The sequence below is a fragment of the Sphaerodactylus townsendi genome, linkage group LG04 (genome assembly GCF_021028975.2).
Source record: "Sphaerodactylus townsendi isolate TG3544 linkage group LG04, MPM_Stown_v2.3, whole genome shotgun sequence".
Lineage (NCBI taxonomy): Eukaryota > Metazoa > Chordata > Lepidosauria > Squamata > Sphaerodactylidae > Sphaerodactylus > Sphaerodactylus townsendi.
The window spans coordinates 113,087,579-113,105,010 of record NC_059428.1 but is presented as its reverse complement, the minus strand read 5'-3'; positions in this window follow the sequence as shown (position 1 = coordinate 113,105,010).

Sequence of the window (17,432 nt, the reverse complement as noted above, 5' to 3'; positions counted from 1 at the left end):
CCACTTCAGATCAGGTCTGTTGTGCAAGAGGAGAAGAGACTCTTGCCCCATACACCATTTTTCCAAGCTGGATCTGCATCTTGGAGTCATTATTTTCCCTGTGGGGGGACTTCTGATGCATTAAAGAGATGTGCAGTAAAACACCACCACCAATGACACAATTTCACATAAGCGATCATGCTGGTTCTTTTCTTAATTTTCTCTGTGCAATCTCTCTGCTTCAAGAAGCCATGGTTGATTCTGAGATGAGTTTCATAAAATGAATTAGAAAATCTTTATAACAAAAGTTCTCAAATTAGCACCTAAAAGGTGAGAATGCAGGAGGAAAAAAAGCTATTTAAGTTGTTTTAACAGATAACTCTGATTCTAACTGGAGCATGTGAGTGATGCAGAACTTTGACAGCACAGGAATTCGAAGGTCTTCTAATTACAAAAGTTAGCACCTGGGGGAGGGGGGGGGAAGAGTGATAGAAAAGAATACACCAGCAGCTGCCTCATCAAGACTCCAATTTATGTAACATTCATGACATGTGCTGAAACTAAGCAAATGAGAAAAGTGCAGCTATCTTTTATACCTCAAATAAGTTAGAGCCATTACTTTTTGAATTGATCTCGCATTGCCCAGGCTTGGTGGGGTAGGAAGTGGAACAAATTGCACCTCCTGTTGTCACAAAGAAATGTGCTGAGGAGATGCCAAAACAACTGGCAGGTTACCTGTTCACATTGTCCTGCATCCAGGATGTTTCTCCCATGCTACATGAATTTTGAGTGGGCGGGTGTGTTTCAGGAATAGGAGTATGCCTGGAGCAAAATAAAACAGAAACTAGCTTTTCCTGGTTAGCTCAGTAATATTTGAAATGACCCCAAAAATGTCTGTATTCCAAGAGTAATGGAAATGTATCTCCCAGATTTTTTTAGTGTTCTGGGTTCCTGACTCCAGGAGGCAAGAAGGAGTGAGAGAAAGCTGGTCAACCAAAAGGCCATTTAGCCTCTAAAATCACAGCCAGCAAACCAAAAAAGAAAAGAAAAGAAAAGGATGTTGAGTGACAGGTGATAACTTTATTGCTATGCAAAGCTGTTGTATTACTATGAATTAGCAGAGTAAATAATAGACAGAGATGTGAATGAGTTGTTTTGTAGAACTTTACTAAATAACAAGTGAATTTAGACTAAATAAAGGAACAGCAAACTCTATCTATGCAAGTGCTCAGTCGGGTGTCTGTGCAGTCTATCTGTGCCTGTGTGCCTGTCTCTCCTCTTTTGATGGAAAAAGAAGCAGAGAGATATGTCCAGAAGTTTGTGTGATTCTAGTCATGTGACTTCAGCAGCTAACTCTTGCTTGAGTGAATGAAGCAGGCACTTGTGAAATCCAAACAAAAGCCCTTATGAATTTTGTTCTATAGACTTCATCAGGGAGATCTATAAAACATATTTTTGCAGTAAATACAAATAGTAGAAGACCCACACCATAAAAATATTACAAGCTATTAACATTAATATTGATTTAAAAGATAGACTAAAATAATCTCAAGAAAGGACATACATTAATCAGAATACAGAATAATATACATAGTCTTTACACTGGACATGAAACAAGACAACGCAAATGAACTGGAGACATTTAACAGTTGATGGGGTAGAACCAGCTTCTGAGGCTATGTTTACTATGAGCTGTAGTGAGGCTAGATCTTCTATAGGAAGTCATGCCCCCATTATTTCCTGTACATAAACCTGGTCTCTCTATGGCTCATAGGAAGTAATGGGCCCATTATTTCTTATGTTGGTAGACCTCAGGGCTAGTCTAGCATATCAGCTGTTAGTCAGCATCTCCAATCCCTTTTAAATTTTAAAGGGCTGTTATTTTCTATATGGGTAGACCTGGACTCTGGTGTGGGAGGCCAGGTTCTTCCACATGAAATAATAACCCTTTAAAACGTAAAGAGCAGGAGGCTCCACTTACATCTGTTTGGTGAGACCAGCTTTCTCTCCTCTCCCTCCCTGCTCCTCTCTCGAGGAGGGAATGAAGGAATGAAACAGCAATTGCTAAAAATGGTCCCAAATTAACTGAAGAAATGCTAAAATAGTGAGTAGAATTCAAAAAAATTGAATCAAAAGCCTGCCCTCCCCAAATCCAGATCTGAAATTAATCCAATTTCTATGTGTTTATCCCTATTTGGGACCATACTCCATAAATCAGGGGTCAGCAACCTTTACCACCCAAAGAGCCATTTGGACCCATTTTCCATGGCCCCAAAGATCTACTGAGCCGGACAGGCAGCTCCGCTCTGGTTCGGCCCCTCCGCTCACCTTTCCTTCCAGCGCTGGAAGGCAGAGGCGCCGGGCAGGGAAACCCCCTTTGCCCGACGGAGCAAGCAGCCGCCTGCTCCTTGGGGCAGAGGGGGGATGGCGGCTGCGGGGATGGCATAGGGGGGATGATGGCTGTTGTGGAAGGGACATGCCCAAGCTACCCTCCGACCTCCAGGGGTCAAAGGGCAGCATGGGCATGTCCCTCCAACCCTCCAGAGCAGTGCTGGAAGGAGAGCTGAGTGGAGGGGACACGAAAAGCGGCGCCCTCACTCACAGAGACGCCTCTGGTTCGATCCCTCCACTCACCTTTCCTTCCATGCCCATGCTACCTTCTGACCTCCAGGCCATGCGGAGCCACAGTGTAAGGCTGAAAGAGCCGCATGAGGCTCTGGAGCCGCAGGTTGCAGACCCCTGCCATAAATAAATGTTAATAATTATATTAAGCTTCCAAGATAGCTGAGTTAAGGGGTGCTATGTTCAAAAGAGAATGATACCCGTTTATCCCATTTTCATCAGCTTTTCTGCCAAGGATCTCAGAATGCATGGCTTTCCCAGTATCCATTTCATCCTTACAACAATTCTGTGAGGTTGGTTAACTGACTCAGTGAGCTTCATGATGAAGTGAAAATTTAAAACCCAGTCTCTTATTTCCTTATCTGGCACTTGAATGACTATACTACAGGTGGTCTTATTTAAGCATCCTATGAAGAGAGATGCTAATCAAGTTGCAATGCGATTTGGCGCTGCACTGATATAAGACAACAGAATGGTTTGCCCTGGGCATTGCTTTGATGAGTATCCTCAAGGGAACGCCTCTTACACAACCTGCCATTCTGAAGCGCCAGCTTACATTTTAAGAGGGTTATCACTAGCCTCCAAAGTACACAGAAATGTAAGCAAGTATCTGTTTCCTGCAAACAAAAAGCGACTTGCCACCTAGCGTGATGATTCTATTACAGCTGACAAATCAAACTGGGCACTTCAGTGACAGATTTTTTTCCCACAGTGATCCTTCAAGGAACATCTAGTTAGTGGGTTTGATAAGTTAGCAGATTATGCTTGAATCTTAGCCAATACTGGATACGTTTCTTGATGGGGAGACAAGGAGGAAGTGAATTTTTCCAGAGAGGGAAAAAATCTGTTCTCTGTCAAAATGGATGAACCAGAAAATCTTTGATTTTTAGAAAGATCCAAGTCAACATTGCTCCAAAATAAACTAGACAGCCAGCATGGTGTAATAGTTAAGAGCAGCAGACAAGATTGCCCCACTCCGCCACAAGAGACCTTGACCAGTCACAGTTTTCTACAAACTCTCTAAGCTCCACCTTCCTCATGAGGTACCTGTCACGGAGAGAGGAAGTGAATGTGATTGTAAGCTGCTTTCAGACTCCTTAAGGTAGAGAAATGTGGGGTATAAAAACCTCCTCTTCTTCTTCCAAACATTGTATGTTAAGTAGATGCTGTGTTAAGAATATATATTGAAACTAGAGTGGAGAAATGGCATCAAACCACAGCTTGCAAATTAGGGGCCCTAAATGGCTGTAGTCCCCCCGTAGGGCTTCAGTTTAAGCTGCTGCTCAAACATATTTAAAGGACACCTTTTCAAAAATCAATACATTGATCATTCAAACCATAAATTAATGGTGAGTGACTTCTCAGGTCCAGTTTATGAAATTATGAGAAGTGGCTTTCAAACACTAAAAATCCCCATATACTTTCTTTCCTTCAAATGTGCTAAATTGGAGCCAAAATACTTTGTGCGCATGCATTCTTATACTGTTTCTTGGGAACTGTCATTCACAAAGGAAGAAAGGTGTTACCTTGTCTTGGCAATGGAATGTATCATGTGTCACAGCATATAGCCCCATGATAAGTTACTTGCATGTGGTCATGATATGTAGCATTAACCAACCAGTAACCCTTGTGAAAACTGAGGCTACAGAAACCTCAGCAGCTGCCAATGGTCTTTTCCAGGATGGAAGATATGAACCCTTTATGCACGTCTCACTTAATCCACAGTGGAGAGGCAGTCGCTTCACAATCTTTTGCTTTGCAGTGGATCTTTTTGTGTGCACCATCCTCCCCCCCCATGTCTTTTTGTTTAAACAGGTTGCCCTCCTGCAAAATGTCCCTATCTGAGCCAACCCACCATTTTGCCTGCCCACCTGCTTCTTTGTCGCTGCCATGTTGCTGTATTTTGGGAGGTTGCCAGCTGCCATTTTTTTGTGTGAGGCCATCTGCAATCTGGCATTAGTTTGCAGACCTGCCTCCATTAGACATGAAGAGAAAGAAGGAAGCAATCTGCCAGGGGGCTCAGTCTGCTTCCCTTCACACAGCCTTGGAGGGGAGGGCAAAAAGAAGGCATCTGGGCTTGGGAGAGACAAGGAGGGCCTGCCTGCAAGGGTTTTCTTAAAGAACTGTAAGTCTTGTCAGTTTTGCTGGTTCACAGCTCCATTGCTGGGCTGCTAAAGTGAAAGGGGGGAGAAAAACACTAGAGAAGCCTTCTGATCATCCTGAAATGTTAAGTGGTAGAGTGGGAGGAACTACTGTGTTATGGGTGGGGGGGAAGATGGGGAAGGTAGAGTGGAAAACCCTGAGGAAGTCATTATGCTTTCAGATCTCCTTCACCTGCCCTGTGAAGGGGAGAAAATGTTGCGCTTATACAGCATTCAAAGTCTGGAGATTCTCAGATCTGAAAGTGGCTCAGTGCCAAAGAAGGGAAAACAAGATTCAAAGCCAAAGGGAATGTACACTGAAAACAAAGGAGACCACACGTATGTAAATGGTCATGCTGTTTTTTAAAGAGCTAAGTCTGTTTCCCTGAACCTAAGTCTGATTTCCCACAGCTACAGAGCTGCTGGTAATATCTATTAAAAACAAAGGAGATTCCCATTTGGGCTTGGAACACCACCATGCTGTTTTCCATCAAAATCGCACTAAAAGGGGATTTTTCTGTTCTTGCTGTGAAACAAACTAACTCTTCTAGTCCCATTTTGGTGAGGAAGTTGACTGGTAGGGGAAAGGATCCCAGGCCTATCTCCTTAAAAAATCAGGACATCTAGTTTGGTTTTCAGATAGGCATTATAGTGATGGAGTGACCAGCAAGATTGGAACTGCAGGAATAAGAATGAATTGATAGCAATTCAAAGCAGTTGTTGCAATTCCAAAAGGAAACTGGTGAAGAAATCAGTCTGTTCTGAACCAGCTCCAACCGCACCAATCGGATGATGAATGCAGGTGCAAAAGCAATGCATGAAATAATGTCATTTCACATTTAAATTGCCAGCATTAAAAAAATAGAGTTAGGTGGTCATCTTGAACAAAATGGGCATTTTTTGAGCAGAAAATTTGCATTACCAATCATTTGCCAGCCTGATACTATCTTTACTGAAAATCAAGCAGAATGAGAAAAGAAAATATTGGAGACAGGGTTGCGACAAGGGAGATTTTCTATGTATGTATTTTCTTTCTGTCTCTGAGACATTTTTTGGAAAGATTATGCTGACCATCATAACGACACTGGTACTGAATTTTCCTAAAGACCTTTACCACTACAAGGAGTTGTGAGGGATTTTTTAAAAAATTATTGATCAATTTTTACTGATTGTTAAATACTAAATAAACATTTAAATACTGTACAACATTTCTCTAAGTATAAGTAATCATAGTCATAGCACAAGAAGTAACTTTTCAATATGACAAATTATGCAAAGTATTCTAACCATATGATCCTAAGCAGAACCACCTAAACCATTGAATGCAATGGTCTTAGAAGTGTATAATAGGGTTGCCAGGCAGACACCCTGGCAACCAGAGGGCAGTGGGGGTGAGGGGGACTTGCTAGCTGCAAAGACAGGCTGGAGAGAGGCTTGTGCCAGTAAAACGGCATCACTTGACACCATCACATCACTGACAATTGCAAAAACACATCGGTATCTGGGAGAAAACTCTATTCTTGAAGCCATATTTATCATAGAGTTTTGCGCAAAAACCAGGGTGTCTCGGCAATTGCCAGTAATGTGATGACATCACTTCCAGAAGTGATGTCATCACATTGCTGGAGGGAGGCTGGCGTTGATGTCTAGACATCACTTCCTAATAGCTCTTTGCAGCTATTAATTCCCCACACAGGCTGACTGAATAGTGTGTGTGGGGTGGAGGGGCTCAGAGTGGGTCAGAGCAGGCAGTCCCCACCACCACCAGCAGAATAGCAATCCTAGGGTATAACCTTTTTTAGAATTTTATCGTAAAAGTACTCAAATTAACATATTGTCCACATTCTTCTTCTTGTCAGAAAAAGAAATCCAGGTTTTATATAATCATCATTTACTGATTTCCCCTCTATTTATTAGCATAACTGTGTGTCCTGAATTCTTAACAGGAAAATTTGGTCAAAATTTGGTCTTAACAGGTCAAAATTCGGTCTTACTTTGTTTTCTGATAATACATTTCAATAACATTAGGTTAGATCCTGCCATCTTTTCCACGGGTACAAGAGGAAGGAGAACCAATCCCCTTCTTACTGCAGCCCCCCTTCTGCATGGCTATTTTCTTTGTATTTCTTTGTACTCCTAGCATAGCCTTTCCAGGATTCCTCGCATAGCCTTTCCAAAGACTTCCTCCCACTTTTACAAAAGCTAGTAGAACCCCTACAGAAAGGGTTGCCAATTTTGTGTTTGAAAATTCATAGAGATTTGGAGGCAGAGTTTGGGGAGGGCTCAGCAGGATCGTGACACCAAAGAGTCCACCCTCTAAAGCTGCCATAATTTCTACAGCAACTGATCCCCGATGTCTCAAGATCAATTGTAATTCTGGGAGATCCTCAGGCCTCACCTGGATGTTGGCATCCCTATCTACCAAGGCTGACAGTTTCGCTTCCCCCTTTATGCCAGGTCTATCCTCACCAGCACACGGGGCAGGATGCTGCCTTACTGCTCCATTTGAGTCCCCAACTGGTCAATGGCTGTGTAAGAATTTATTAACCATAAGATTTTATATCTTTTCCCAGTGAGGATGGAATGGTGGAAAAAAATCTCTCTTTTGAATGGAAAACTACAAATCTTCAAACGGTGAATGTTCAAGGTCTTTAAAGGCTCCATCTTTCCCCACAATTCAGAATCAGAACTATTCAATTGAATGAACCCAGAGTGATTTAAAAAAAAAACTTCTGCCCAGTTCACTCCAAACATTTCACCCTTCTGCTTTATACCTGGGGGCAGGGAGAGAGGAGGAGGAGGAATTTGGATTTATACCCTGCCTTTCTCTCCTGTAAAGAGACACAAGGTAGCTTACAAACTCCTTTCACTTCCTTTCCCCACAGCAGACACCTTGCGAAGTAGGTGAAGCTGAGAGTGTTCCAAAGAACTGTGATTAGTCCAAGGTCACTAAGCAGGAATGTAGGAGTGGAGAGTCCATCTGCTCTTAACCGCTATACCATGCTGGCTCTCAAGAGGCCATTTTCTGTTAGTTAGAAGGGGAAGCTGGGGAGAAGCATTCACATATGAAAATTTTGCTGCAGTGACAACTTATACATTAGTGTTGTGGGGGGTGGGGGTGAGGATGGGAATACTGTCCTTCATCCTTTTCCATTGTTTGAGAAGGGTGACAGAAGGAAACTGAATAGAAAATTGCCTCTTCCCTACATCCTTGCCCAAAGAAAATAAAAGCTCTTCCAGGCTGCAATCCTATATGCCCTTGCTTGAGAGTTAATTCTATTGAATACAGCAAGACATAGGCCCCTTCTGCACATGCAGAATAATACACTTTCAATCCACTTTCACAATTGTTTGCAAGATGATTTTGCTATTTCACACAGTAAAATCCAGCTGCAAAGTACATTGACAGTGGCTTGAAAGTGCATTATTCTGCATGTGTAGAAGGGGCCTTAGTTCTGATTTTAATATCAGCAGTAACTTAAAGGCACATGCTCTCAGTCATTTTGTCACCATAGAAAAACTTTGCCTCCTGAAAACAAATCAAGCTACCATCTCTGCTACTTGTATTTTAAGAAATTTGAAATCCTTGAATCCTAGCTCATTCACATATCTTTGTAGTGCAGTCTTAGATCTTAAAATAGGACTTTTAAAAGTATTTCTAATTAAAATATAATTTCATGTTTCTTTAGTGTCAACACCTGAATCCAGAGGGTATGCTCTTAAGCCATTAATGCAGGTGAAAAACTTTCCAGGAAAAGAATCATACAATCACAGAATCATAGAGTTGGAAGAGACCACAAGGGCCATCAAGTCCAACCCCCTGCAATGCAGGAACACACAATCAAAGCACTCCCGACATATGCTGATCCAGCCTTTGTTTAAAAACCTCCTAAGAAGGAGACTCCAGCAGTCTCCAAGGCAGTGAATTCCACTGTCGAACCAACCTGACGGTCAGGAAATTCTTCCTAATGTTTAGGTGAAATCTCTTTTCCTTCACCTTGAATCCATTACTTCGTGTCCTAGTCTCTGAGGCAGAAGAAAACAAGCTTACTCCCTTTTCGACATGACATCCCTTCAAATATTTAAGCATGGTTATCATGTCACCCCTTAACCTATGCTTCTCCAGACTAAACATCCCTAGCTCCCTAAGCCTCTTTTCATAGGGCATGGACTCCAGAAAAGACTGAGAAAAAATAAGACATCATTTGGTTAAAGTCTTCATATTATGCATATTATTTATCTGTCCTCAGAATCAAGAAAGCAGGTCCTAGAAATACTGGTTACTGACTTATAAAATTGAAATTAAGAACCATTGTGGCAAAGCGGTTAGAATGTTGGATGGAGATCTGGGAACAAATCCCTTGTCTGATGGATAACTTTGGAGGACAATCAGGGCTGTTTTGAGGACAAAATGAGGAAGAAGTGAAAGGAATAAAATGTACAAGCCAGGTAGAAAATATCTAGACTACACTGCCATGAATAGAATGAATGAATAGAAATGAATATTGATATTTTCCTTGCAATTCACCTCTGCTATCAGAATGACAGGGTTATGGGATGGTATAATATAGCCTGATCTTGTCTAATCTTGGAAGCTAAGCAGGATTGATACCTAGGTGGGAGACCGCAAGGAAGACTCTGCAGAGAAGGCAACAGCAAACCATCTCTGCATATTCACTTGCCTTGAAAACTCTATGCATCGCCATAAGTTGGCTGCAATTTGACAGAATTTTACACATACACCCAAACACAATAATGAGAGTAATCATAAAGACCCCCTTTCCCACTTGATAATAAGCAAGTTCCAAACTAAAATCAGAGTATAGCAAAAAAACCAAACCCCTCCCCCCCAAAAAAACCACAAAAAATCACGTTGTAAGTAACCACTCACCTAACCTCTGAAAGTAGGATGCTTGGAAATGCTCCCCCAATAATGTCCTCAGACAAATTCAGATGAGAGAAGGTTGATTTTCACAGTATTTTGGCCCTAGATGTGTGTGCGTGTTTCTGTGGAGACTGAGCATTAGTTGAGGAGAGAAAACATAATGCACAGCACATATGGTAAAATCAGTAGTAAATCTTTATATTCTCATATTTTCAAATTGTATTTGTTCATAGGCAGGGTTTTCTTACGCCGCTAAGAGACGACTGCCCTGCTGAGTAAGGATGTATGAGCAATCTTTGTAAAAATGCAGATGGATGCATTCCATCTCTTCTGGGATGCTTTACACCGCTGCCCTGTGGATTTTCTGCAGGCTATTTACTATCTAAAGCACTCTCTCAAAGGAAGCAGCTGTTTCATATTTTAGGCTTTCCTTGCCCGAGGGACAAATTAATAGAATTTTAATTCTTATGATTAACATAAATTAACCCAGCTATGAAAGCAGGGGGAAGATAACTTAACCTTATTTCTTTCTTCACACAGAATAAGTGTTTAGGCTTGCTTAAATTCTCTTTTTTTGTGTGATTTTAACACATGGAAGCTTTTCTTCAATCCTGAAATGTTAGAGGAACCTCTGTATTAGCAGTTTATTTATTGCTAAACAACATGTTGTTTGGTAATTCCATTCAGAAATTTCTTTCTGTGCTGCTTGCACTGTGAAGGAATACAGAGCTACAGGGAGCCGTCTTTTTTACTTAGTGAATAAGAGAAGGGAAATGAGACTGGAGCGCAGAGATATCCCTACAGCTCACTTACTTTCTTGGTTGTACTTTGCAATTGAAGCCTGTTAGCTCATTCTGGAGGAAGTACGGGAAACCTTTCAGGTTGCTGGTTTGTCAAAGCTGCTTGGCATTAGTCCTTGTGCATACACTGTGTCCTCAGAATACTCTGCTCTTAGAAAATTGCTGTAAGGGATCGTTTTTCGATCCCTTATTTCTCTATCTTCTTCAAAGGAGGCAATTTTCCCCTCAGGACTATTGAAGTCAAAGCTCATACTTGGAAAAATCTTCCCGTTAGGATTAGAAACCAAAGGCTCTGCAGTCCGATTGGATCTGAGCAAAAAAAGAGAAGCTGTTTGTCGGGATTGTGGTAGAAGCTAAATAGGGTGTTGTTGGTTTTTGTGTTGTTGTTTTTTTGGTTGAGCTGTGGGCAAAAAGGATGAGAGCCTTTTTTGTGCTTTGGTTTGATGAAACCTCACAACTCTTGTTGGTCTATGAAGATAAGCAGGTTGGGTGAATCAATCAAAACAGAGACCTTGAGAAGTTAATCAGGTTATGGTAGAGAAACATTGCTTTGCCATTCAAATTGAGGATTCATGGAGATAATTATTTTACTGAATATCATTGGTTTTACTGGGCTGTATGGCTGTGGTCTGCCAGTAAACTATCAGACATCGGCCACACAGCTAGAAAACCAACAGCCAGTTGATTCCAACTGTTGATTCCCAGTGTCTTCTTGACTGCTCGCCTGCCAGCCTGGCTGCATTCAGGCTAATATGCAGCAGGCAGCGAAACTCAGCAACAGGGGGAAGGGCAGGGCCCGAGCAAGGGGGGACTGCACCCAGGGCACATATGCACCCTGTGCTCTGCCATACCCCCGCTTGCCCCCAACATGCCACGTAACACCCCTGCCATGCCACCGAACGCCCCCACCACACTTCCGCCACCCCACACCTTGGCATTACACCACTGGGGAGAGGCAGTGGCCAGTGAACCCCTAGGCCACTGGTGCCCAGGGGAAGAGCCCTGACTTTCCCCACCCATATTATATCCCTGGGTACTCTATGCAGAGCTAGTGTAGCTGGTGAAGCACTAGCTGAACTGGTATCTGCCACAGTGTCCCTGTAAGGACCCATATTGCTGCATTCTGGTTCTCAACCTTCCTAATGCCGTGACCCTTTAATACAGTTCCTCATGTTGTGGTGATCCCCAACCCTAACATTTATCCATTTTACAGATGGAGAACACTGATGCAGAGAGTCTTAAGCGATCCCTGTGAAAGGGTCTTTTGACCCCCAAAGAGGTCTCGACCCCCAGGTTGAGAACCACTGAGCTAGAGCCTCTGGAAAAAGCCCAAAGATAGAACGTGTTGCAATAATTTAGTCTAGAGATGATTGTTGCATGGGTCACTGAGGCAAGATCAGTTTGGGACAGATAAGGTGCCAACTGTTTCACCTGGAATAGATGATAAAATGCCAGTGAGTTACCTGTGCAACCTGAGCCTCCATTGTCAGGGAGGCATCAGAGAGCACCACCAAACTCCTGACTATAGGTCAACTGACTCTGTCAAGAGTAGCTGGTTTCTTCCAACTGAATGTTGCAATAATGTTATATGCAGCATAAGTGCTGCCTTGAGTAAAGGCATCCTGACCCCACTAAAAATGCCCTTCCTGGCCTCCCTCCTAAATAATACCCTTTTGTATAGGATATAGGCAAGATTCTATTATTTGTGTGCTGATTCATTGTAGTTTTTTGCATACTCACAGAACATATTTGACCCTGGGAAGGTGGCAGTTAATTGGTTTGTGAAAATTGGTTTTCATGCCTGTGTTGTTTTTTAAAGTATTCACTTTGCTCCTTCTGAAAGAAAACTTGATTCTCAACTGTAACTGGGTGACGTGTAATTTGGAAAATATCTGCCCTTTTTACCAAGTCTGTAAACAAAGGATTTTATCTGTCTGAACCATCTTGTCTCAGACATGACTTAAGAGGCTGTGAACTTTGCAGAACTGAGCCTGTGATTTCTCCAGGCTTGTTTGCGTGTGACTTATGTACTGGGTCTTTGAGTGAAGTTACCACTCAACAGTGACCTTTGCCAAAGGAAAAAAAATGAATGTTCAATTCTGTCTGCTTCTCTTCTTGGTTTTAAAAAAACTGAGCATTCAACTGATTATATTATAATTTGGGTGGGGGGAGACATTTAAGTGATATGTGCATGTTATCATTGGCAACTCTGTCCCCTTTCTCGCGTTAGCTTTCTGACATAGGAAAACTGGGAGAGTGGTTCCTTTCCACATTGGAGGTCATGTGGGAGAAGCTCTGCATCTCCTAGAAACTGGGGCAACATTGGTATGTTTGAGAGCAGCAGAAAGGAAGACCTATTTCTGTGGGATCAGGTCTTTTCACACTACCTTTGTCGTATTGTGCATGGCAGTGCCTCCATATAACCAAGGCGTTTGTTTATTTGAAATATCCATATCTGATTCTTCTCCAGATCAGTGGGATTCAAAGTGGCTTACACCAAATAAAAAAAATACAACCTCACTCGCAAAGAAATACAAGAAAATGGAAGCCTCCACTCGTGAGTCACCAGAGGCATATTGGAGAAGATACCAAGCCTTTGAAATCTGGGCAAGTTATGATGAAGCAGAAATCCCATCCGGCAGCATTCTTACTAAGGTAACTAATCTCCATGGAGGGCCTGAAGAGCTCCTGGAATTACAACTGTTCTCCAGATATCAATTCCCCAAGAGAAAATGTCTGTTTTGGAGAGGTTGCTGTGTATGGCATTATATCTCACTGTAGTCCCTCCCCTCCACAGGCTCCACACACAAATCTTTAGGAATTTTCCATCGTGAAGCTGACAGCCATAGTTCCTGCAGACATCAGGAGGGATAGCTAATGATCTGACAATCAGAGCTATCTTATGGGAACAAATAGAGGGAGGCAGCCCCATAGAGGAAGAGGAGAAATTTGGATTTATACCCCACTTTTCTCAACTCTAAGAAGTCTGAAAATGGCTTACAAATTCTTCCCCCTTCTCTCTCCACAACACACACCTTGTGAAGAAGGTGAGACTGACAGAGGTTGGAGAGAATGTAACTATCCCAAGGTCACCCAACAGTTTCATGTGTAGGATCTGGGAAACAAAGCCGGAAGTCCACTGCTCATGTGGACGAATGGGGAATCAAACCTGGTTCCCTGAATTAGAGTCCACTGCTTTTAGCTACTACCCCATACTGGCCCAGTCATGAAAGACTATAAAAGTGAACATAAATGGCTTGAATTAAGAACACAAACAAAATGGAAGCCACAGTAGCAGCCTTAAACTTGGGAAAATATGTTCAGAACTTTGTCAGTAGTCTAGCTACTGCATTCTGCACCAGTTATAGCTTCTGTGTTGTCTTCAAGGCCAGCCTGGCAAATTACACATTGCAATGGTGCAGTCTCAAGGTACAACAAGAAAGGTTCCTGACACTTGTGTAATTGAAATAGTAGAGGCAGGCACCAAAAATTGAGTGGAAATCTTCTACACCCCCCCCCCCAAATTAAATGAATTGTACTACACTCCTTAGAGATGAATGAATAAAGATGTGCACACATTCATTTTTGATAGATACTTTTGTACAATTTTTATTAATGAGTTTCTTGGAGAAGTGAGGTCAGCCACAAGTTAGGTGCCTGAATCTGATCTTAAAACTCTGAACCCTCCCTCTGATAAAAAGCTTTCTTCAGCCAAGGCATGTTGGGTTTCTTGCCTGGTTGAGGCAACAAATATTGTGACTCCTTCCAAACATTTTATTTTGCTACATTAAGTAGGTATAATCAGACTACTAGCAGGAGCATTTTCTGTCTTATAGACCGGGATGGGTGCTGAGGACACGTGGGGCAGGACCTTGCTGGCAGTCCCTTCCCCCTCTGAAGTGAAGTGCAGGGGCTGCACAGAGGAACTTCTTTGTGATAGCCCCCACTTTATGGAATGCCCTCAAATTGGAGGTTTGATAGGCCCCAAAACTACACCTTTTGGCACCTGGTTAAGACAATTTTCGCCTGGGATTTTACTGATTGATGCCATCTACATCCAAACCTCTGGCCTTTTTTTCAGAACTTTCCCTCTACCTGGATGTGGGAGGGTTAGGGTGGGGGTGGGGTTTTCCGGGTTTTGTTTCAGATACTTTTTAGGATTTTTTTATTTGTATATGATGCTGTTTTTATTGTAATGTGGAAATCATTTTTAGATTGTTGTAATCCATCCTGGGATGCATTTGAATGGCGGGATAGAAATCGACTAACTAACTAAATAAAATTACAGGAATATGATATAATGGTGAGACTGCTGGACATGAGCCAAGGAGACTTAAGCTCATATTCCTGACGTAATGTGAAATTTACTGGGAAGATTTGGGTCAATTGTTGCCTTTCACCATAATCTAATAGGATTGCTGTAAGGGTAAAAATGGAATCACCTCATTAGACCTCAAAAGTCCTTCAAGCAGACATTGTTTTGACTCACTAGTTGGTTTGTGCTCACATGACAGTATGTGGACCATTTTGGAACATATTTAAATAAATATTTATAAGAACCTTATTAATCATGTTTGTATTGCACTGTTCCTTGAAGGAGTTATGAGGGTGAAAATGGCATTATTCCATTCCACTGAGTTCATGTACCGAAATGAAGCTCATAGATCTTTTTGAAGGCTTATATGAATAAAACGCCTAAAATCAGTAACATGCCACAAGCATGGTTTGCACCTGTGGATATGTTAGTTATCTAAAGCATACCTATAATACTCAAATTCAAATAAATAATATTCTCGCTGTTTTCCACGTGCTGAGTATCAAAAACCCATGAATTTCCATTTTTTCAACTTTGATCTGGTTCGCTTGGCATTTTTATGTGGAAGAATACCTACACATTTGTCAAAAAAGCCTGTGGCTTGGAGGAGACTTTGAGGTGTATTTTTGGCCCTTTCCACACATGCGCAGAAACGAGCCTCCACCAGCATAATTTATGCCGGTGGAGGCTCGAAGACCGTTCACACGCTAGCATGCAAGCGGCCCCCACTTTCCCCCAGCTGGAAAGGCAGCTCCACATGGAGCCGCCTCTTGGTCAGCCCTCTCCACTGACCTTCATGTCCAGCATCGCTCTGGAGCTGGGACCTGCCCATGCTGCCCTCCGACCTCCAGGGGTCAGAGGGCAGTGTGGGCGGGTCTCTGCAGCCCTCCAGAGTGATACTGGACATGAAGGTCAGTGGAGGGGATGGGGAAACCGGGGTCTTCCCAGCGGTGCACTTTGCACCGTGCCGACAGGAAGACGCCGCTTTGCAATAACCTTGCTCAATGAGCGAAGTTTAAAGCAGCGCCTTCACGCCACTCCTGGGCAGCCAGGACAGCACTGCTGCAATGCAGCAGTGCCTCTTGTGCGAACAGCAGCCCAGGGACGGAGTTTTTGCTGTCCCTGGGCCGCTGTATTTCACCCATGCGGAATCCAACCCTGTGTCCATGACAACATAGAGCGTGTTTAGGCTTTCAGTTTCAGGAAGTGCCCATTAACACATACATCATCAAAATTATGTCAAAATAATTTATTGATTTCTCAAAGTACAATCCTGTAAGTAGGACCTCCTGAAAAAGTAAGACAGATTTCCTGAAACTTTTCAGCATGTGTTTGTTCATGATAAGACTTAGAAATAATGGTATTTACCCTTTTGTTAAAAGGCAAGGGCTATAAAAATGCCCAAATCGGCCTTTATATTATAAATTCTCTGGACAGGGACTATCAACATGCCAAAATTTGCCCTTACATTGGAAGTTCTCTGAAAAAGTTCTATGTAATAAAGAAAATGGTTGCTAGCAAATTTACATCTGGAACCCCAACAAGAGGGAAAACAGCCAGGAAAGTTAGTTGGAAGGGAAGGGAACCAAGTAAAGGAAGTGATATATGCATATCATTCCTGCCTCTCTCTGCTTTACTTCAAATTTTATCATTTTCTTTCTGTTTTTGACCTGTTTAGGGGAGACTAAGGTCCTTTCCGCACAGACCAATTAAACCAGGATAACACCGGTAAAAAAAAACAGGGGGGAACTCTGCACGTATCCCACTCTTAACACGGATCCGCTCCACATTCCCCCCCACTCAACACAGGTTATTCAAGAATTGTGATTTTTGCGATTGCTTTGTTTTAATGTGCCTCACAGCTGCAGCCGAGCAAATGGCCAGGCAGGAGGTGCCTTAAAACAAAAGAATCTTGGGTGTGTTAGGTTTTCCCCAGCTTCCATCTGTGCAGTCATGAAGGCACACAGGGCCTTATCGTGGCTCTGGGAAAATCGGCCGTGCCTGCCTATGGGAATATGCATCAGAGGCAAGTAAGTAAGAACACAAAAAAAGATGTACCACGGGACAGCCAGCCATGCGAATGGGCAAGGGCGAGGACAGATTCATGTAACCCGCCTTTCACCTGCATTTATTGGCCCATGAGGAAAGGACCTAAGTTTTCCATACTCATATCTAGGACAAATGTCCATGTTTCACCGTAAGAGATATCGTGAATCATTAACCTTGAGGGCTAATATTGGTTATAATAATCCCCACAGATATCAATAGAGGAAGAGCTTGGATTTATATTCTACCTTTCTCTTCTGTAAGGAGACTCAAGTTGGCTTTCAAAGTCCTTTCCCTTTCTCTCCCCACAACAGACACCTTGTGGGGAAGGTGTGGCTGGAAGAGTTCTGAAAGAACTGTGTCTGGCTCAAGGTCACCCAGCAGGCATCATGCACAGGAGCAGGGAAACAAATCCAGTTCGCCAGATTAGACTCCACCACTCATGTGGAGTGACTCAACCCCACTCTAATCTGGAGTCCACCAGTCTTAACCACTCTAATCTGGAATCCACCAGTCTTAACCATGACACCATGCTGGAAATGATAGTATATGTTTTAGGCTGCAATCCTATGAACTCTAACTTTGGGCTAATTTCCACTGTACTTTATAGCATTTGCTACGTAACCACACAGCAGATTGGGTGA